The 24,176-nt window shown below is 29.1% G+C and overlaps 3 pseudogenes; all 3 read left to right on the top strand.

The window, feature by feature from the left end:
- The first annotated feature begins 4,095 nt into the window (after window positions 1–4,095).
- LOC111288210 (berberine bridge enzyme-like 18 pseudogene) lies at window positions 4,096–5,979 on the top strand (annotated as a pseudogene).
- A 1,723-nt stretch (window positions 5,980–7,702) lies between these two features.
- LOC111288201 (berberine bridge enzyme-like 18 pseudogene) lies at window positions 7,703–9,633 on the top strand (annotated as a pseudogene).
- Window positions 9,634–17,991: 8,358 nt separating this feature from the next.
- Window positions 17,992–19,896, top strand: LOC111288194 (tetrahydroberberine oxidase pseudogene; annotated as a pseudogene).
- The last annotated feature ends 4,280 nt before the right edge of the window (window positions 19,897–24,176 follow it).

Raw genomic sequence — 24,176 nt, 5'->3', positions numbered from 1 at the left:
TTTTTTTATCAATTTTTTATTCATTTTATCATCTTTAGTGTACTTTATAATTTAGAAACTAAAGATAAAAATATACTTTAAAAAATGAAAAATACTAATATGCTTAGTCAAATAATATTTTTCGCTTAATTTTACAACTCATTTAAGTTGGTAGTAGTTGGATGAAGAGATCATTGTCTTTACTTCTTCAATTTTTGTCTACAGTTCTAATAAAATTAACAGATGATTGATTTAATCGATTAAAATTATTTTTTTTGACGAAAAAATTTTGAATTCGAGTCTTATTGATGGTCATTTGTTAAGGACATCTCAAATGCACGACTTGTAATTACTTATTTTAGATTATCAAATACGATACATTTTATCCTGACATAAAAAACTGAACAATTTATCTATCTCAAATTTTTTTTAACAAAAATTTTTTTTAATAATATTAAATTACTATTAAATAATTATTTTATGTAACTATAAAAGTCAATCAACTACCAATTCTGTAACAAATCGTACGAAGTTAGGTTATCCTACTAGTATATTTAAAACAGTCCCCTTAATGATTTTATTGTTGGCATCTGTCAAATTAATAAAATTACCATTTTGCCTGTTTTAATCGCAATATAAAAAAAAAAAGACTCGAGAGACATCTAGACGGGCCTTTTACTTTTCTGGGACCTTTTGGGGTTTAGAGAGAGAAAGTCCGAGGAATGAGAGAGAGAGAGAGAGAGAGAGAGAGAGGTTTACCAATTAAAAAGGCGGTGTTTTAAGGTTGTCCGCGCCACGCTTCACCCTGCACCAGCATTCCGACTTGTGCTTCTACCCGACCCTTTGTTAAGGTTTCTCTTTTCTTTTTCTGTTATTTATTTATTTATTTATTTTATTAAAATTTTAATTATTTTAATTATCCTATTTTGTTTTAATTAGTAATTCTTTTACTTTTTATTTTATTGCTTAAAAACTTAGAATAAATGTTTAAATTAAAAAATTTTAATTCATACCACTTTTAAAAAAAATAAAAATAAAATAATCAAAATAATTCCAAAAATATAAGAAATAAAAAAAACCAAAAATATAAAATTAAACAATAATAATTAATAACTCCAAGTCTCCAATAACAAATCTATACCTATATGTGAAAAAAAAAAAGAAAAATAATCATTTTATTAATGATAAAATGGTTATTATGTAATATAAAAGGGTAAAAGAGTTAGATTAAAAAATAATTGAATAAATTAAATAATAAAAATAATATTTAAAATATGGAACACAATAGTTTTTTGAATAATTAAACAATTAAATGAAAATTTTATTAAATAAATTTTGATTTCAAATAACTAAAATAATTGAGAAAATATAAATACATTATTCATTAATTATTATATTTTTATTAAAAAAAATTAAAACTCAATGATCAAATGAACGACATAAATATATTTTATTAAAATAAAAATTAAATAATTTATATTTTAAAAAGCAGTAGGCACACACTAGTAATAAATGAAAAGAACAATTGTCCACTAGAAAGTTAGGAGCCATTTTTGAACTTTCCCTCATTGCTTAATTTTAAGCCTAGCAATTGCAGTTTCTAGCTACAAACCAGGTAGCTGGCGGCCGCCTTCCTGAGATGACTTTGGGAATTGTATCCTATATCCTATTTAAAGTATTTATGAGTCCAACACTAAATAAAACATTGTTGATTTTAACGTGTAATCTTCAAATTCTTGGAAGGAACAAGCAGGAAGTGCCCTTATGCAATTTCAAAATTTATTATTTATATTCACACATATATGTAAAACAATCGAGACAAAGTCAAGGATGAAAATCTCCATGAAAGACATCACCTTCTCAATCTGACGCCCACGAAGAAGCTTCGTTCAATCAAGTATTTCGATCAGCTTTAGTTAAAGAAGAAAAAACGCATTCACATCATCTAGAGGTTCTCATATTCTGAGAAAATATGAAAGCTATAGTATTACTGCTATGCGAATGAAAACAAGGTCCAAAATATTGACATTCTTGTGTAATATAAAAACAAAAGGTTCCACTATTTGATTTTTCAACTCATTTCTCTCCCATAAATATTTAATTCACATGCATGTGTGCATAGATATATTCCACTATTTGATTTTTCAACTCATTTTTCTCCCATAAATATTTAATTCACATGCATGCGTGCATGTATATATATATATATGTGTATAAATTTTTTAAAAAATATAAATAAAATAAATAACCCTCCTTCATGAAGATAAAAGATTATGTATTATAAAGATTATCGAAAGAGAGGGAGAGAAAAAAGATTTAGAGAAAGCAACAAGAAAAGCGAGTGACTGCCCAATTTCATTTTATATATATATTTTACTTGTAAATTCGCATATTGTTTTTGGCACATGATTTTTCTAGTATGCCCTAATATAATTTAATAAGAAATTAAGTAGCATATAAATTTTACTTTGACAAATATGGTAGACGAGCCACGTTTTGTAGATAAAAACAGTTAGACTCTGATATTATAGTATGCTATCTCTAACATTGAAAATGTCAAAATTTAGTAGGCTGCTTCGGAATTTTGCTCCTTTGAAATAAATTCAATTCGTTTTTCCCTACCTCTTCTTTTGTGACCTCTTCCTTTGTTTTTGAAACAAGTAAACTTCCCTTATTTTATTATGCTTGTCAAAAAAAATCGTTTCTGAAAAATCCATTGTCAATTCAAGCATGCTGCTAATTGACTATTATTTTGTTTTGAAATTAAGGTACGTTTCTAATTGATTATTCTTTTTCTTTTTTTTGAAATTAAGGTAAAATTTGCTGGTATACTATGATTGAAGTAATATTGAATTTTATCAATATATTTCAATTTTATTGGATTTTGTTATCGTACTTTCAATTTGATTAATTATTGGACAAAAAATAACACAATTAGAATATTTCATGAAATATTTTGTTAATGTGAACAAAAAATTTTGTTACTACACTTTCAATTTCGTTAGATGATTTTTGAAAAAAAAAATCACAACATTAGAATATTTTAAGGAATATTTAGCTAATGTAAATGGTAAATTTTTTAGTTCCACAAAGTTATATTAAAAATCAATATATAAAATTAAAAGTATAATGATAAAATTCAAAAAAATTAAATAACAAAGAAAAATTATATTGATTCATAATACAATGACAAAATTGACATTAATCGCATTTTTTTATCATATTTTTAAATAGAAAATCAGCAAATTTCAGCATAAAAGTAGATATTCCAAAATTTTTATATTGCTTTTCATCCAAAGTTTTCGACTACCCATTTCAAATAGCCCCTTGTTTTTTTCTTTTTGGTCATTGCTTTGATCCTAAACTTAGAAGCCTTGTCAAACAAGAATCTTTTCCCGCTAATGCTTGTTCAAAATCCCTTGCTTTGTAAGCATGGCACATGAAATACTAATTGATAAGAATGCATAGTTTTTCCCCTTTTATATATGGACGTATGGACAAAACTTATATGAAGTTTTTTAAGTAAAGTTTAAGAATTGTTTTCTTCAAAATGATTTAATACAAATTTTATAAAAAATCAAAACTGATAAATTGATAAAATTTAATATGAAAATCAATAATATGTAAAAAATTATTTAAAATGTTGTTTATAATTAAAATTTGGTTAATACTTATTCAATGGTAAAAATTTTATCAATATTATTATTAAAAATATTTATCTAAAAATATATATATTAAAATTTATTAAAATTTTATTAAATTTTTTAAAAAATTTATACACTTAATTTATGTAATGAGATCTTTCAATCTATTGATTTTAATTTTAATTTTAATTTTAATTTAATCATTTCTAGTAAGAAATTTTACAAACTTCATTTAAAGAATTTTATTTAAGTTTTTCCATTGACGTATAGTGTAATAAAAATGATGAAAAGTAGTTATTTTACTCAACAACCAAGTCAAGGAATCATCTTGTAGATAACAAAAAAAAATTTTTTTTCGGTTTTCATTTTCTATTGTATAATCGATGATCTAAATGTTGACTTGAAAACATAATATGAACTTGACCAACGACGCCAATGCTTTATTGTTCTGCTAAAAAAAACATATTGGGTAGGTCCAACTTTGTACCATATACTCTTAATACTATAAATATGGCAACTCCAATAGCATAGATATATCGAGCAAATCCCACCTCCAGAAAATGAAGTTCCCTCTCTGCTCAACTTTTGTCTTTCCTTTTGCCATTCTCTTGATCTCATTTTCATGGGCGACCACAGCTCAGTCACATGAGAAATTTCTTCAATGTCTTTCCCTTCATTCAAACTATTCATCTTCTATTTCTAAAGTCATCTACTCACGAAACAATAACTCATATTCATCTATACTAGAATCTTCCATTCAAAATCTTAGGTTCTCCACAATAGCTACCCCGAAGCCTTTAGTCATTGTTACACCATTGCATGCATCCCATATCCAAGCAACAATTTACTGTTCGAAAAGACATGGCTTGCAAATTAGAACTCGAAGTGGTGGTCATGACTTTGAGGGTCTTTCTTATGCTTCTGAAGTTCCATTTGTCCTCATTGATTTGGTTAATCTTCGATCAATCGATGTTGATGTTGAAAATCGCATTGCATGGGTTCAAGCAGGGGCAACAATAGGTGAACTGTATTACAGGATTGCTGAAAAAAGTGGAACTCTTGCCTTCACAGCTGGTACTTGCCATACTGTAGGTGTTGGTGGTCAGTTTAGTGGAGGAGGTTATAGCACATTGTCAAGAAAATACGGTATTGCTGCTGATAATATTATTGATGCTCACTTAATTGATGCTAATGGAAAAGTTCTTGATAGAAAATCCATGGGAGAAGATTTGTTTTGGGCTATCCGAGGAGGTGGAGGGGGTAGCTTTGGGATTGTTCTCGACTGGAAAATAAAGTTGGTTTCCGTTCCAGCAACTGTGACTGTTTTCACAGTCACAAAGACCTTGGAACAAAATGCAACTGAACTTATCCATCGTTGGCAATATGTTGCACACAAGCTTTCCGATGATCTATTTATTTTTGTCACCATATCAAGGGTGAATTCTAGTCAAGAAGGAAAGAAAACAATTCAAGCTTCATTTAGTGCCTTGTTTCTTGGCAGGGTTGATAAGCTCGTTTCATTGATGGAAAAAGGATTTCCCGAGCTCGGATTAGTTAAACAAGACTGTACTGAAATGAGTTGGATTCAATCTGCTGCTTACTTTGGTCAAATTCCAATAGAACGCTTGGAGGTTTTGCTTGACAGGACTGCGGTTAGTAAATCCTATTTTAAAGGAAAATCTGATTATGTACAGGAACCTATTCCAAAAATTGCAATTGAGGGGATGTGGCCAAGGTTCTATGAAGAAGAGGGAACATATGCCTCAATCAACTTGGTACCTTTTGGAGGAAAAATGGATGAGATTTCAGAAACTGAAACTCCATTCCCACATAGAGCCGGCAACATTTTCAACATCATGTACGTTACTGGTGAAGAAGGGGAATTGGAATTTCAAAAGTATATAAGTTGGATGAGAAGATTTTATCGTTACCTGGGTCCATACGTTTCAAAATCTCCACGACAAGCATATGTCAACTATAGGGATCTAGACATTGGAGTTAACAACAAAAAAGGCCACACAAGTTATGCTCAAGCTAGCATTTGGGGTTTTAAATATTTTAAGAACAACTTCAATAAGTTGGTGCATGTGAAGACATTGGTTGATCCTGAAAACTTCTTCAAGCACGAACAAAGCATCCCTCCTCTTTTATATTAATTGGTAGAAGAAGAAAGATTGTTAGTTAATTTTTAGAATAAGTTTCTTTGAGTAATTTTTAGAATAAGTTTCTTTGAATCAATGTTCTTTAGTCGTTCATTACTGCCTGAGAACTTTCGTTCATCCTCCTGGGTCTTCGCCCAAAATTTGTTTATCATAATGTATGCATGCATTTATGGTTGGATTTTTAAATTTAATAAGTGAGATATGTTTATTAATTTAATTATAAAAAAAACAATTAACATGATTATATATCAATCGTACGATGCAATTGTAAAGTTTAAAAATTTGAGCATTAATATATAAGATGGTAATCTTGATAAATTAATCATTTTTCTCTCACCTACTTCACTTGTTCATTTTTTATTGGGAAGAGATAAAATTAGAAAAAAAAAAATTTACATCTTCTTACATATTTTTCTAACCATTAATTTTAATAGATTGAAGAAATAAGATTAAACAATTTTTTCGAATTGTCTCTCTTTTCCTTCAAATTTATTAAAATTAATGGTTCAAAAAGTATAAAATTAAAAAATTTTACATCATTATTAGTTAATCTTATTCTTTTTTGTTTGGAATAATCAATTTAATATATTTGAAATACAGATGACAACGTGTATTTGCTAGCTCCTTAATGCTGGGGCTAAATACAATATATAATTACTGGAATATTTTATTTATAATTTTTTGTTATAATAGTATAATTATTTAATCATAAAAAAAATTATATAAATATTTATCATTTATAAACATAAATTTCATATAAAATTTTAATAAATCTTATATATAATTTTAAATTATAATTAATTAATCATAATATAATAATTCTAAGAGATACGCGAAAAATAACTATTATTGATTGTATTATATGGATATATTTAAAATCTCAGGGGTTGTTGTCGAATAAAAAATAATTATCAAAATCAAAACTAATAAAAAAAAAATACCCATTAGAAAAATTAGGGTGCCACTTGTAACTTTCCGCAAGGGTTTACTTCCAAGTTAACCAATTGTATCTTTCTAACGACAGGCCAGGTAGCCGCCACCGCCTTCAAATAATATCAGTGGCTTTTGGAATTGTATCCTATATATTTTTTATTATCATTTTGCTATCTGAAACAAGATTAAATTAAGTATTGTTGATTTTATTATGTAATCTAAAAAATTCTAAGAAATGTTTTTATGACACATATTTGTGTAACCTTTGAATCATAGTTAAGGATGAAAGTGTAGGCCCACGTTTCCTGTCAATTTCGCATTCACACAAGTGAAAATATAATTAAATCATTAATCTGGAATTCAATTTTTCTGTATCCGTAGATAAAAGAAAATATTTATAAAAAATTATAAACACATCGTCAACAATCAATCAATCAATCAATATATATATATATATATATATTTATAAATTTTTTTCATTCTCTCTAATTTAATAAAATATTTTTAATTCAAACAAATAAACATTACTCCCATAAATTCTCTCATTCTTATTTATCTTACTTTATGTAAATATATACACCTATGAACACTTTCTCTTAACTTCATTGATATTTATTCCATAAAATTTTATAATTCTTACTATTTATAATACTTCTAACTTACTTACCAAATTATTTTTTAAAATTCTTACCTTACAAGTTTTTTTATCCATCACATAATATCAAATAAATTCAAAAACGTTTAATCAAATCTCTTATAAAATCTAGTATTTGAGTCAATATTCTCCAACAAAGTGCCGTGTCACATTCAATTTTTATTTATTTGCTTGATCAAAGTCTTCCGATCATCTGTAGTTAAGAAGAAAAAGGCAAACAAAACTCTTCGATTTCATCTAGAGGTTCACTTGTTTTGAAAACATGAAAGCAATGTTGCTCTCTGCGAACGATGGACACTATAAATAAGGAATCTCTCAATATACTTTACACACACAAAATCAGCTTAAGAAATGAAGTCTGCTCACTTTTCAATGTTAATGCTGCTTCTTTTTGCTGCTCACTTCACATTGTCATGGGCAACTTCGGTTCATTACGATTTTATTCATTGCCTTTCCCTTCGTTCAAATGACTCGTCTTCCATTTCTAGAGTAATTTACACACGAAATAATTCTTCATACTCATCTGTTTTAGAGTCTACTATAAGAAATCTTAGGTTCTCCACACCAGATACCCCTAAGCCTTTGGTCATTGTAACACCATTGCGTACATCCCATATTCAAGCAACAATTTGTTGTTCAAGAAAACATGGGCTCCAAATTAGAACTAGAAGTAGTGGTCATGATTTAGAAGGTCTTTCTTATGTTTCTGAAGTTCCATTTGTCTTAATTGACTTGGTTAATTTTCGATCAGTTGATGTTGATGTTGAAAAGAGAGTTGCATGGGTTCAATCTGGTGCTACTCTTGGTGAACTTTATTACAGGATTGCTGAAAAAAGTAGAACTCTTGCCTTTCCAGCCGGTACTTGCCACACTGTAGGTATTGGTGGATATTTTAGTGGAGGAGGTTATGGCTTATTGTTTCGAAAATACGGTCTTGCTGCTGATAACATAATTGATGCTCAACTCATTGATGTAAATGGAAAAATTCTTGAAAGAAAATCCATGGGGAAAGATTTGTTTTGGGCAATTCGAGGAGGTGGAGGTGGTAGCTTTGCGATTGTCCTCGGATGGAAGCTAAATTTGGTTCCTATTCCGGTAACTGTGACTGTGTTTACCGTTAGCAAGACCCTAGAACAAAATGCAATCCAACTTATTCATCGTTGGCAATACATTGCACATGAGCTTCCTGATGGAGTGTACTCCTCTGTTTCTCTAAGTAGGGTAAATTCTAGTCAAGATGGGAAGAAAACAATTCTAGCTTCCTTTGATTCATTATTTCTTGGTGGTATTGATGAGCTCGTTTCATTAATGCAAGAGAGATTTCCTGAGCTAGGACTAGTAAAGGAAGATTGCATTGAGATGAGTTGGATTGAATCTATTCTTTACTTTAGCCAAATTCAAAATGAATCATTGGAGATTTTGCTTGACAGGAATTTTAGGGCTCCTCTTAATAGACCTTCCTACAAAGCGAAATCTGACTATGTGAAGGAACCTATCCCTCAAATTGGATTGAGGGGTTTATGGTCAACACTTTCTGAGGATGAAGCAGAATCTGCTGTTATCATTTTTTTTTGCTTATGGGGGGATAATGGATGAGGTTCCAGAGACTGCAACTCCATTTCCACATAGAGCTGGCAATTTATACAAAATCTTGTACAACGTGGGTTGGCAAGAAGAAGACAACATAAACTCTGAAAGGTACATAAACTGGTCTAGAAGAGTTTATAGTTACATGAGCTCTTTTGTTTCAAAATCTCCACGAGAGGCATATATTAATTATAGAGATCTTGACATTGGAACTAACAGTAAAGGTAATACTACAAGCTATGCACAAGCAAGTATTTGGGGTCGGAAATATTTCAAGAATAACTTTGATAGATTGATGCGGGTGAAGACAATGATTGATCCGGAGAATTTTTTTAAGCACGAACAAAGCATCCCTCCTCTTATTTCTTCAAGGAAGAAAAGAGTTCATTAAGTAATCTTAGCAATAAAACTTCTAGGAAAGGACAGTAAAATATTTCAATACAAATAATGTCGCAGAATAATGAGTTAGAGTTTCTTTCTTTGCATTTCTTTCTCCAAATTCATTTTTGATGCTCTAAAGTTGTTCAACTTGGTGTATGTACTTACATGTTTTAATTTACGAATTTAGCTTATATTTATTCAATCAAATATAAAATAAAACTATAAATGTATATGTGGAACTTTCGTGTACATATAGAGCTCTCTAGCAGCAGTGAGTGAAGGTGAAATTATTGACTAAAGCTTTCCCTATAAGTAACCAATATCCTGAAGAGTCCTGAGTCCAAAAAGACGGCAACGTAAGTCACATAATTTCTTGACAAGCAGCAACAAGTTCTATATTGACTATATACACTTTGGAATTTTGTTTGAATGTCTAAAAAAAATAGTTGATTAACGATAAGTATATTGATAATTATAATTAGTTGAGATAATTTTTTAAAAATTTATAATTTATAGAGGTAGCAGCATACATCGTTTTTCCCCTTTTATCTAATTTTCTTTTAATATTTCCTCTAACTTTTCTGTAACGATTACAGAGCATAAGAGAAATATAGAACATATAATGCAAGATTGAATTCTTTGTTCATTACCAAGTATCAACGTTTTCCCGTTTACTATAGATCTACATTTTTGGTTTTCAAAATTGTCAGTACTATATTTGAATTAGAAGAGGATAAATATTTTTATACCAAATTAGTGGAGGAAAATTTTCTAGCATAAAGCTAGAATCCTGCATGTGATCAGGTTGGGAACGATTAATGTACAAAAAATAATAATAATTTTAGCAATTTACTAGATTATGGACATCTAATATTTAAAACGAAAATCTCATAGTATTTATTTTTATTTTTTTATTTTTTTAAAATAAATTTCAAAAATATATATATATATTTTTAAGGAAAAGTTGAAAGTATTAATTTTTCTGAAAATAAGCTTTCTAAAAAATATTTTCGAGGAAAAGTTGAAAGTATCAATTTTCCTTAAAAATAAGTTTCTAAAAAATATTTTGAGAAAAAGTTAAAAGTATCAATTTTTTTTTATACTAAAGCGATGAATTTTTGAAGAGGAAAAGAGTTTATATCTAAAGCAATCATTTTTTTTATTTTTTTTAATGTTAAATAATCCGACGATGGAACCTCTGCAAGTGAAACAGTAGTTTCCTTGCATACTCTTGAGGTGAGAGAATTTTCTCAATTTTTTACTAAAAGTATTAGAGTCAATTGAGAATAATTTTTAATAATTAATTACTTGATAAATTTTTAAGGCTTATTGGATAATACAAAATTAAGCTGGTACTATATTTGGATGGACGTTGTGAGGGTGCTATAACCTTCCTCACACGTAACCGAACTCTCGAACCCTGTTTTGGTTAGTAGACCCCGACCTATTCTTTTAGGGACCCTTAAGCTTAGGTGTTCCTTAAAAGGATAGATTCCTTAGGTGGTCAATCGCACCTAGATAAAAAAGATTGGTGACGACTCTTTTAAGTCAATGTCTAGCGATAGATCATCGGATCTAGGCGTTATGACAAAGATGATTGTTTCTTTTGCTTTCTCTTGATGATAGGACCACTTTATTTTATTTTTTGCCATCATTCTTTCTAATAACAATGCTCCATTGTTTAGATATCAAGACAAGGTGTTCTTTTTTTTTTTTTTTTTTTTACAGAGAAGGATATTAATGTTTTGAAAAATGACTAAATCTTTTAGGTTATGATAATGATTGATGCTTTTGATTTACATATTAGATATTTGGTTTTGTTTCTAAAAAGAATTGGAGAGCATGAGAAAATAAAAAAGGTTTATGGGGCTTAATGATGGAAATATTCATTATGTTCTATTTTATTTTATTTATCTTTCTGATGCTTTTTGATATTTGAATTAACTATGATTACTTAGGTCCTTGTTTAGATATTCTTTTAATAGCCCTAGCCACTTTCTAAAAAATTCTTAAATGAATTTTTGGTATATATAAAAGTGAGAAGTTGGGTTACCTTTTCTCTTCTGTTCTAGGAAGCATAAATCCTTTAAGCAATATAATCCAATTTTCTAAGATTCAATAATGGTTAAGTAAAGTTTTCTTTTTTTTTATTTCTTTTTTACTAAAAACTTTCAATTTGTTTGGAAAAGATTGTTTTCTCATATATTACATTACATGTGGCTTTGGAAAAAAAATTGAAGAGATTTTGTTCCTTTGTTGTTTGATACCTTACTTTTCATGTTTTTCTTTTTCTTTTTATAGCTCTTCTCTGTTGCCTATTTGACCATCAATGTTCAAACAGGTGATAGCCTTACTTTCTGAATATAGTTGTCCTCATTCATGGTCTTTTAAAGTTTTATTTGTTTATTTTATCTATGTGTTATTATTATTATTATTTTTTGACGATTTTAGTTGTGAGTTGTCAATTTAGATATGTTTTTATTACATGGTTTTCTTTTGATTAAGGGTTCTTTTTTAATTTTTGTCACTCTTAGTTTGAATCACTCTAAGTTCAGTTATTGTTTGCATGCATTTATTGATGCTTATTGTTTGAAGCTTTTTGTATTTTGCCATTCATCTTCTATAGATATTAATGAACGTTTTAAGGCAAAATAGATTTAGAAAAGTGAAGATTGAAGAAGTGTCTAAATCCAGTGACAGATACCAATCCTTATGTATTATTGAATTAGACAAACCATTCAACTGAGACTCAAAACAACTTTGCTCAATTTATGCTTCGCATAAGTCGCATAAGCATAAACATTTTTTGTATGCAACATTCTTCTCATAATTTCATTAGTACTGATTGTACATAATGGTATCAATATTAGTGAGGCAATTATTAAGTCTGAAAGCAATTTTGTAAAGCGTTTGGGTTAGTAAGGTATTCCATTGAATATAAATATATTAGCTCATTCTGTTGTAGGAAAAGATGGAAAATTACATACTAAGTCGATTGAATTTGTTACTTCTAGAACACATAACTGTTGGGAATATTGACTCAAATCCCATAAGAGATTTGTTTGAGATTTGTCAGATATTGCTTAATTGACAAGAAGACTTGCAAATGAAGAATTCTAAGAGAAAGAAGATTGTTAATAGGTAAGTTTAACTTGTAAGAGAAGAATTTTAAAAAAAAAAGGATTCTTAATAGGCAAGTTTGACTTACGAGAGAAGAATTCTAAGAGGAAAGGGATTCTTAATGGGCAAGTTTGTATGGTTATAAATAGGGTAAGTCTCTACAGGGTTAGGTATGAGAAAAAGATGTAAGAGAGTTGTAGGATTTTGTGGGATAAACACCTCATAGGAGTATTGGGGCTCTACGTCTTATGGGTGTGTATGTTTGTTTGTGAGTGGACTAGAGGAGATTGAGAGGGTCCACATAGGTATGATGTATGGAAGCATATGGGTATGTGTTTGGTTATATTGAAAGGGTGCACTAGGGTTTGGGTTTGTGTTTGTTTGAGTAGAGAATATTTCATAGGACTAGAGGAGATTGAGAGTATCTTATGAGTATTGATTGTTGAGTGGGATTGATGATATGATGTATGTTTGTAATTCTTTACAACTAGTGGATCTTGTTTCTCATCCGTGGATGTAGGTCAGTTGGACCAAACCACGTTAAATTGTTGTCTCTTATGTGTTTAATTTATTGTTTGATTTCGCTTCCGCTGGTGTGATTGGATTAGAGGCTTTTAGCCCAACAAATGGTATCAGAGCTATGGTGATCCTCAACAAATGGTATCAGAGCTGTGGTGTTCCCTAACAAATGGTATCAGAGCTATGGTATTTCTCAACAAGTGGTATCAAAACTGAAAGTTCAAGATGTGAAAGAGATGTGAAAGAGTTGAAAGTTCGAGATGTGAGAAGAGCTAAAGGTTTTAGATGTGAGAAGTGCATGGTTTGAGACATGGGAAGAAGCAAGTCCAGAAAAGCTCGATTCGAGAGAAGAGTTCGAGTTTAAGTTTTGAAGATTGATGATTAGTTTGTATAAAGCATGAAGACACAAGAGAAGAGAAGATGATTGTAAGACTTCCATTGTAGGTGAAGCCAAGCATGTCTAACATGAAGACAGATGATTGATAGAATTTGAGTCAAGGTGAAGATTATTGGGAATATTGACTCAAATCCCATAAGAGATTTGTTAGAGATTTGTTAGAGATTTATTTGAGATTTGTCAGATATTGCTTGATTGACAAGAAGACTTGCAAATGAAGAATTCTAAGAGAAAGAGGATTCTTAATCAGTAAGTTTGACTTGCAAGAGAAGAATTCTAAAAAAAAAGGGATTCTTAATAGGTAAGTTTGACTTACAAGAGAAGAATTCTAAGAGGAAAGGGATTCTTAATGGGCAAGTTTGTATGGTTATAAATAGGGTAAGTCTCTACAGGGTTAGGTATGAGAAAAAGATGTAAGAGAGTTGTAGGATTTTGTAGGATAGGCACCCCATAGGAGTATTGGGGCTCTACGTCTTATGGGTGTGTATGTTTGTTTGTGAGTGGACTAGAGGAGATTGAGAGGGTCCACATAGGTATGATGTATGGGAGCATATGGGTATGTGTTTGGTTATGTTGAAAGGGTGCACTAGGGTTTGGGTTTATGTTTGTTTGGGTAGAGAATACTTCATAGGACTAGAGGAGATTGAGAGTGTCTTATGAGTATTGATTGTTGAGTGGGGTTGATGATATGATGTATGTTTGTAATTCTCTACAACTAGTGGATCTTGTTTCTCATCTGTGGATATAGGTCAGTTGGATCGAACCACATTAAATTATTGTCTCTTATGTGTTTGATTTATTGTTTGATTTCGCTTCCGCTGGTGTGATTGGATTGGAGGCTTTTAGCCCAACAATAACTATTGTGTAAGAGGTTAACAAGAAAGAATTAGCTTCCATTTTGTCCATGGTGGTTCAACTAGCAGTTGCAATGGTTGTCAAAGTTTGTTTGATGTACTTATAGTTGCAAACATGGGAATTGGTATTATTTTTCAAAAAGTTGCTGCTTTTAGGATGTCAAATAGAGATCAATATTTGTTTCACCCACTGAATGAGATTTATTGTATTCTACAATGACAACTTAGTGAAAATTTCCTGCATAATAGAACCTAAAATTTATATAATGTGTCTGTCTTACAAAATGTTGCTGTTGAAGAAAATACTAAGATAGCTCATTTTGGCAAAAACAAATCATAAAGAACATAATGGTAAAGATTGGTAACCTATAATAAATTCCTTTTCTTTTTATCTTTCTTATAACGTTTGTCAATTTATCATAAATTATTTATTTGATTGTCACTCTACCTTCTCATTAACCATAAAAGTGTTGTTGGTGATACACGTGTTGATCTCATCAGTAACAACATATAAGTGACATAATTTATGAATCAAGTGGTGGTAGTCATGTTAGCAAGTAAATAATGTTCTCAACATAATTTTAATGTCGTGCAGCTACATTTAAACTTAATCATACTTGTAAATTCTATTTTCTTACTTATTAGGAAGTACTATTTGTCATTTAGCTTAGAAGGCTAAAGGTTATTTGCCTACACCTTCTTTTTTGGATTAACTTCTATACTTAGGATGAGGTTAAAGGTCTGGTCACTTGAGGAAAAATATTAAGGTATACGATTTCATGTTTCAGTTTTTATTTATGGGAGCCAAAATGGACAATAATGTTATATATTTAAGATTAATGGTCAAAATTATCATAGAATAAGATCATTGCTCCCTATTGTAGGTCCTGGTCTAAAATTTTCTCAACTTTATATCTATGATACTGACAATGAGGTTTTCAATTGCATCATCCACAACACTAGCAAAGAATCCAAAATTGGAGCCACCATCATCACCTTCAAACAGCCAAGTCCCAACAGATCTATTTTCAAAAGCCAAAGATCTGAGTAAGACTACTCCACCCATAATTTATTTACACATGTTTACCTTTTTTTTTATTTGCGATCAACCTTGTTCTTAAAATGCAATGATTTTGCACAACAAAAACAAAAGCAAAGGTATCTTGAAAGCTTAAAAACCACCGGATCGTACCAAAAGAAAAACAATCTTTGCATTTTGTTCCCACTGCTATTGTGAAAAAAGCTAGACATTTTTTAGAAGTTATACAAAAAAAATGTTTGAGCTTGCCATTACAATTTACTTTTGCCATTTTTTTATTCTTTTGGCTTTTTTTTGACATATATGATGAAAAAAAATAGCAAAGCTTGTGAATTTCAATTATGACTGTAACTACTCACATTATTATGTGTTAAGCCTGTTGAAATTCAATGTTAATGCCATCACTTTTTATGCTGATAGATACTATTTTTATGCATAATTGATTATATTTTTTATTAATTGTTTTATCATTTATAATTTATAGACATAACTTTTTATTATTTTTATATGTGTTCTCACATATCTAGTGAATATATTAATATCAAAAAATAATATTAATTTTTTGTGACTTTAAAAAATGATATGTTTATCAAACTCAAAATTCCATTCAATCATTAAATTATGAATGTTTATTTTTTTCATTATAGTCATCATTCATGATCGACAAATACTACCATATTCTTATCATTTTGACTAAACAATAACTTTTAATTCTCTATAATCTTTTAACTGATAACATTCATTGTTTTAATTTTTTTAACCTTTGTATTACTGTTACCCAATCCAAAGAAGAAGAAAGCAATAGCGCAGCGGGCAATGTTCTAGTTTCTTTATTAAATTAGACGCTGAAAATTGCATCAGGCAGGGTTGGATTTTTTTAATTATCTTTGAGAATTACGTAACTTTACCTGGACATGAGTTTTTTAAATGACGAGGATATTGCAATACAGCGCCCATTTGCTGGCTTCTTGTGCCAAAAGATTTTCTGGCTTTTGTCTAAGATTTGGCGGAAAAGTTAGCGTCGAATTACTTTCGTCCAGAGACAGAAAGGGACTGCTCCTGGTGGTGCCAAGATTCATTAACTAACGCGGTACAGACTCTGATATTTATATATATATATATATATATATATATGTTCTTACGTATCAAATTTTTTTTGCCATCAGCTTATCCTCTTACATTTTTTTTCTATATTTGAAATTAATAAAAATTAAATTTTAACTATTATAATTTAAATTTTAATAATTTATTAATAAATTATATGATTTTATTTGTGATAATATTTAAAAATTTTAGATATGGCATTTTAATATTCGAACATGAAATTAATATTACATTATGAAGTTAATTAATAACGTATTTGATAAAATATATAGTAAAATTTAAACAGCCAATCAGAAATCAGAGAGGGCTAAATAAGTTTGTAGATGAAACTTGAAATGGCCAGATACGCATGACATTTTTAATCAACGATTTGATAAATTCTTGGTTTCACTTAATTATTGCCATATATTTCAATCAAAGAAGGGGGGCCAATAAAACTCTGCAACCAATGTGGGGCTAACAGATAGTCCATTAATTCCAGCCTGCTTTAGCTTTATGTAGATATATCCAATAATGGAGGTTATGCTTTCCAAAAATCATAATTCAGAGAGGGAATTATGACAGGATTTGCGTGACATTTTTAGCTGTTCATCGATTTGATAAATTCTTGGTGACACTAAATTATTGCCCTATTTTTTTAATCAACGAAGTGGGGGTCAATGAAACTCTGCAACAATGGGGGACAGTTATCATTCCAGCTTGCTTTAGCTTTATAAAGACAAAGTGAACAGTTATATCCAATAATGGAGGTTATGCTTTCAAAATATCTAGGAAAAAAATAAGATGATAATAAATTAACGACAAGTATATTGATAATTATAATTAGTTGAGATAATTTTTTAAAAATTTGTAATTTATAGAGGTAGCAGCATACATCGTTTTTCCCCTTTTATCTAATTTTCTTTTAATATTTCCTCTAACTTTTTCTGTAAATATTACAGAGCATAAGAGAAATATAGAACATATAATGCAAGATTGAATTCTTTGTTCATTACCAAGTATCAACGTTTTCCCATTTACTATAGATCTACATTTTTTGTTTTCAAAATTGTCAGTAATATATTTGAATTAGAAGAGGATAAATATTTTTATACCAAATTAGTGGAGGAAAATTTGCTAGCATAAAGCTAGAATCCTGCACATGATCAGGTTGGGAACGATTAATGTACAAAAAATAATAATAATTTTAGCAATTTACTAGATTATGGACATCTAGTATTTAAAACGAAAATCTCATAGCGTTGTTGTCTTAGGCTTTAACGGGAGGGAGTCCCTCCCATTAGCATGAAGTCCAAGTCAACCATTTACCTCGTAAGCCACAAGCTAGCGGCTCATTCTTCACGACTTTTCCAATATCTATAAGAAAAAAATGAACAAGATCGACGAAGCCAACTGAAAATTTATATTGAATAATCCAAAAATACTGATTTGATTGCGTAATACATCAAAATTTCAAGTAGAAAATCAGCAGACACTACCTTTAATAATTATGTGCAAAATCATGTTATTAGTTGATTCATACCATTAAAAGTAATATTTAATAAATTTGAAATTTAAGAACTTTATCTCATTTGAAAAATTCGCATCTGTTTGTTGACTCGTATGCAAGCAATGCACTGTAAATAAGGAAACTCTCGATAAACTCGTATATGCAAAAAAAAAATTAGCTTCAGAAAAATGAAGTCTCCCCAGTTTTTAGTATCTCCATTTCTTATTGCTGCTCTCTTCTCCTTGTCGTGGGCAACTTCAGCTCATACTCATGAGAGTTTTCTTCATTGCCTTTCTCTTCGTTCCGATGATTCCTCTTCAATTACTAGAGTCATCTACACACAAAATAATTCTTCATATTCGTCCGTTTTGGAGTTTTCTATGCATAATCTTAGGTTCTCCGCTCCAACTACCCCTAAACCTTGGGTCATTATAACCCCATTTCATGCATACCACATTCAAGCAACAATTTACTGTTCAAGAAAACATGGACTCCAAATTAGAATTCGAAGTGGTGGTCATGATTTTGAAGGTCTTTCTTATATCTCTGAAGTTCCATTTGTCATCATTGATTTGATTAATTTTCGATCGGTAGAAATTGATGTGGAAAACAAAGTTGCATGGGTTCAATCTGGTGCAATTCTCGGTGAGCTCTATTACAGGATTGCTGAAAAAAGTAGAACTCTTGCCTTTCCAGGCAGTGTTTGTCACACTGTAGGTGTTGGTGGATATTTTAGTGGAGGAGGTTATGGCTTATTATTTCGGAAATATGGTCTTGCTGCTGATAACATAATTGATGCCCAATTCATTGATGTTAATGGAAGAATTCTTGATAGAAAAGCCATGGGAGAAGATTTGTTTTGGGCCATTCGAGGAGGTGGAGGAGGTAGCTTTGGTGTTACCATCGCATGGAAAGTAAAGTTGGTTACTGTTCCAGCAACTGTGACTGGATTCGTTGTTAGCAGGACCTTGGAGCAAAATGCAATCAAACTTCTTCATCGTTGGCAATATATTGCGCACAATTTTCCAGATGGAACATACGCTTTCGTTGCCTTGCGAAGTGTGAATGCTAGTCAAGATGGGAAGAGGACGGTTCTAGCTTCCTTTAGTTTATTCTTTCTTGGCGGTGTTGATGAACTTGTTCCATTGATGCAAGAGAAATTTCCGGAGCTTGGGCTAGTGAAGGAAGATTGCACTGAAATGAGTTGGATTGAATCTATTCTCTACTTTGGCATAATTCAAAACAAATCCTTGGATATTTTACTTGATAGGACTTTCCAAAGTCCTCTCTTTAGTCCAGCCTTCAAGTCGAAATCTGATTATGTGAAGGAACCTATTCCTGAAATTGCATTAGAAGGACTATGGTCAAAACTTTATGAGGAAGGAGCAGAATCAGCTGGTATACTTTTTGTGGCTTATGGAGGGAAAATGGATGAGATTCCTGAGAATGCAACTCCATTCCCACATAGAGCTGGCAACTTATACAAAATCGTATATTCTGCAGGTTGGCAAAAAGAAGAAAATATAAAAAGTCAGAGATACATAAATTGGGTCAGGAGAGTTTACAGTTATATGAGCTCCTTTGTTTCAAAATCTCCACGACAGGCATATGTTAACTATAGAGATCTTGACATCGGAACCAACAACAAAAGTAACACAAGTTATGCACAAGCAAGTGTTTGGGGTCTTAAATATTTTGGGAATAACTTTGACAAGTTAGTGAAAGTGAAGAAGATGATTGATCCAGAGAATTTCTTTAGACACGAACAAAGCATCCCTCCAGTTTTGTCTTGGTGGAAGAAGAGAGGCAATTAGACTACTTTGGGGATTAAAAGGATTAATCCTACATGTAGTGCTAAATAAAGAATTCGTTTATTTCTTCGTTACCATTTTGGCATGATTCATGAGAGGCATGGCTAGCCTAATATATTATATGCAATTAATTAGAGGTGTGTTGTTTAGTATTTATTTCTCCAAATTTCATTATTAAATTTGACACTGAAAATTGCGTCAGGCAGGGTTGGATTTGTTTAATTTATGTTTTTCAGGGAAATTATCTTTGAGAATTACTTAACTAACTTTTCCTGGACATATGGTTCTTAAAGATTGAGGATATTGCAATACAGCGCACATTTGCTGACTTGTTGTGCCAAAATACTCTCTGGCTTTCGTCAAAGATTTCGCGGAAAAGTTAGCGTTGATAACTTTCTTCCACAGAACAGAAAGGGGACTGCTCCTTATGGCGTTCAGATTCATTAACTATACACTGTACAGGCTCTGATATATATATATGTGCGCTCTCGTGTATTCCTGGGTATCAAATACTTTTGCCATCGGATTATCATCTTACTTTCCTTTTTTTCTTATATTTGAAATTAATAAAAATTAAATTTTGAGATGATAAAAAAATTATCATTTCTTCTTTTACATTGTTTTTTATTCAATTTTTAAATTGAAAGTGATTTTTTTTTCTTTTATATTGTTTTTTATTCATATTTTTAAATAGAAAGTGATAGATCATCTATGTATATTTCATCACTTTTTTTCCTAAAATTATTGTAACTCATAATTTTTTGTTATTTGGCCAAACTAATAATTTTTTTGTTAAAAATACTTAGGAGAAAAGGGGTGAAAACTTTTTTATAAATAAAACGTTCAAAAAATGTTTCCTTACAAAAATAAAGGAAACACTCCCCTTGGCAATTGAGCTAACCATTCTTTAGTATCTTACTCATTATTTTCTCTAATAAGCAAGTAAAATTTCTTCTGTGTGTATCTTATTCATTATTCATTTGTGCTGGAGTTTACGCATTTTAGATATATTTAATCGTTGAACTTAACATTACATTTATGGAGTTAATTAATTAACAAATTTAATTAAATGTCAAATAAAAAATTATATATTATCAACAATGACATGATTTATTAATAAAGAGTTGAATTTTTAATTTTAAAAGTCAGATTTAAATTTTGATAATTTTATATAAAAAAATTATACATTTTTTTGAATCTTTTTAATCTATCATTCATTATTATATTAAATACAAACTCAAATATTGATAATACTTATTGTATAAATAAACTGATAAATTATGCCATTAATTTGAAATTTGTGGTGTTCACCAAACCAGAGAATTTCTCTTGCTTAGAATTGAAGTAGCACAAGAGATTTGGTTGATAAAAATGATGACGAACAAACAATACTTAATGTCTCATCATGAATTTAAAATGATTTTGCATTGGTACATGACTGTTAATATTTCACTAAAAAAAATCCGATCGTTGCAACTTTTTATTTTAATGAAATATAAATTTTTTAATTTTTTTAATTTAATAATAAATTAAATAATCAAATCATTTTTTTAGTATTTTATAGGTTTTTTACTTTTTTTAAATATAATCTCTTGGAAAAAATTAAAAAAAAATTGATATGCTAATTGTGTCACTCAAATTCAATTGTATAAATGATGGTTTCTATTTTAAACAAAAGATATTACTTTAAAAAAAATTGTATAAATTAAATCTAAACCTAATAATACATACATGACAATCTAATCTACTAATAAAATATTTACTTATTACCAATATTAACCAATTGTTAAATTTAGACACATTTACCAATGAAATCTAAGCGCACTAATATCATCACTCATTCAATTGAATTAAAAAAAAAAATCAATAATTTTACTATGATAGGAGGTACATAACAATTTTAGTTGATTGTAGAAAAAATGGCATTATAGTTAGTTTGGACACGTATCATTCAATTGTCAAGTAATTATAAAGAAATTATGGTCATTTTCAAAAGAATTACTTTCATATTTTTGTATAGATGGTAAACTTTAATATATAATTATGAAACAATTAAAATGGTATTTTTCATAATTATGGTAAGAAGGCATCATAGCAAATTTGACTACTTATAGTATTAGAGGTATTTTCGTAATTATGGTGGGAGAGATATTATAGTAATTTTAAAAAATTATGGTAAGAGAGATATTTTCTTAATTATGATAATAAGGGCATCATAGTAATTTCATCAAATTATGCTAAGAAGGGTATTATCATAATTTCAACTAATTTATGGTAAGAGAGATATTTTATAATCATTTAGGACACGTGTCAATTCTTAATCAAAGAACTATAGGGACATTTTGTTAATTTCAATAAAATTAGTAATTTAATATGTAGTTAATTTTATATTTTGTTAAAATTTAATAAATATAATTTAATAAGAGTATTATCGTAATTTTCAAATAAAATTCTACGCGTCAAATTTTTATGAAATGATGATAAGGATATTTTAATAATTTAATATATGATTAATTTTATATTATTATGTTAAAATTTAATATGCAAATTAAATAGAGTATTATAGTAATTTTTAAATAAAATAATATATGTCAATTTCTTATAAAGCAATCATACAAACATTTTTGTAATTATGGAAAAGGATATTATAGTTGTTTTAACCAATTTTGATAGGAGGGTATTTTTATAATTATGATAATAAGATATTATAGTAATTTTTGTCAATCATGGTAATAAGGACATTTCCATAATTATTATAAAAGAGATATTATAGTAATTTTAGCCAATTATAAAATGAAAGGTATTTTCATAATTATAATATAAGGGTATTGTTATAATGATTTTAGAACTGCTAGACGAATTTAAAAATAAATAGAACAGTCATAAATTTTTTTTTGTTAGGTATGATTGGTCACCTATTAAAATTTATCTTTTTAATAAAATCTTAAAATTAATTAAGATTTATTTTAAAAAATAATTTTTAAGTCTGTAAAAATAATTTGAGTTTGAGAGTCGATTACATGTGGGGAATGATTAGCACCTCTATAACACCTGTTAAAAAATGGTACCAATTAATTATGTGTTATCTTTTAATTTTGACAAAAATGTCTTAATTTTGGTATTTAAAAATAATTTTCTTAACTACCTTTATTAATTTATTTTCATTTTCACTTTTGTTATTTCACCATTGTCTTGGTTTTACAATTTTTTTCTTTTTTATTATTTTATTTTTAAAAGATTAATCTATTTTATTTAAGAAAAATAAATTAGAACCTTGTTATTGAAAAAGGTTTTAAAATATTTCAATACTTTGGTAACATTGAAAAAATTTTTCTTACTTAAGGACTTCTTAAAAATCACTACTCGGATTTCTTTAAAATCCCATCATCGAAGGCTCATATCTGTTCTTTGAAATTAAATAATATGCAGATGATGCAAATAATTAAATATTAGTATGATGTTTTATTTATCCTTTTTAAATGTTTATTGATTTTTTATTATATTTTTTTAGAGCTGGCAATTTATACAAAATCGTATATTCTGTGGGTTGGCAAAAAGAAGAAAATATAGAAAATCAAAGATACATAAATTGGATTAGGAGAGTTTACAGTTATTTGAGCTCATTTGTTTCAAAATCTCCACGACAAGCATATGTTAACTATAAAGATCTTGACATCGAAACCAACAACAAAAGTAACACAAGTTATGCACAAGCAAGTGTTTAGGGTCTTAAATATTTTGGGAATAAATTTGACAAGTTAGTGAAAGTGAAAAAGATGATTGATCCAAAGAATTTTTTTAGACACGAACAAAGCATCCCTTCAGTTTTGTCCTGGAAGAAAAAAAAAGGCAATTAGCTACTTTGGGGATTAAAAGGATTTCGATGAAAATTTATACAATGCTAAATAAAGAATTCTTTTATTTCTTTGTTACCATTTTGGCATGATTCATGGGAGGCATGTCTAGCCTAATGTATTATATACAATTAATTAGAGGTGTGCTGTGAATAATAAATTTTAGCATTTATTTCTCCAAATGTATAACTATATATAAAAACAGATCCCAAATCTTGATTTGCTATATAGGTATGCAATGTAATAAAAATAAATTAAAGGATAAATTTGGGAAGGAAAAAAAACTAAAGTTTCTTCACAAGGTTCTTGACCTTCAATGTCTCTTCATCTTCACTTTATTTTCTTCAAAGTCGTTGCTTCTTCCAATGCATTTTTCTCCAAAAATGCTCCCTCTTTCCAAAATTCTCAATAATTTTTCGCTTTCTTACTTCATTTTCTGTCTATTTTAAAATACCCATTTCTTTAATAATCTATTTTTTTATTTAGTTGCAAGGATTTACGCTTTGTTTAGCAGCAATATTAAAGCAAGTACAAATTTTGAAGTTGATAGGGCTTATTGGCGAGTTTTAGGTACATTTTCTATTTATTTATGTAATTATGATTTATTCTTTTATTTTTTATGGCTAATGCATTATGTTTATTTTTGAA

This window comes from Durio zibethinus, chromosome 17 (genome assembly GCF_047325235.1).
Source record: "Durio zibethinus cultivar Kanyao isolate XHJ-2024 chromosome 17, ASM4732523v1, whole genome shotgun sequence".
Taxonomy (NCBI): Eukaryota; Viridiplantae; Streptophyta; class Magnoliopsida; order Malvales; family Malvaceae; genus Durio; species Durio zibethinus.
Note: the sequence above shows the minus strand (reverse complement) of the source record. Positions and strands in the feature narration are given on the sequence as shown.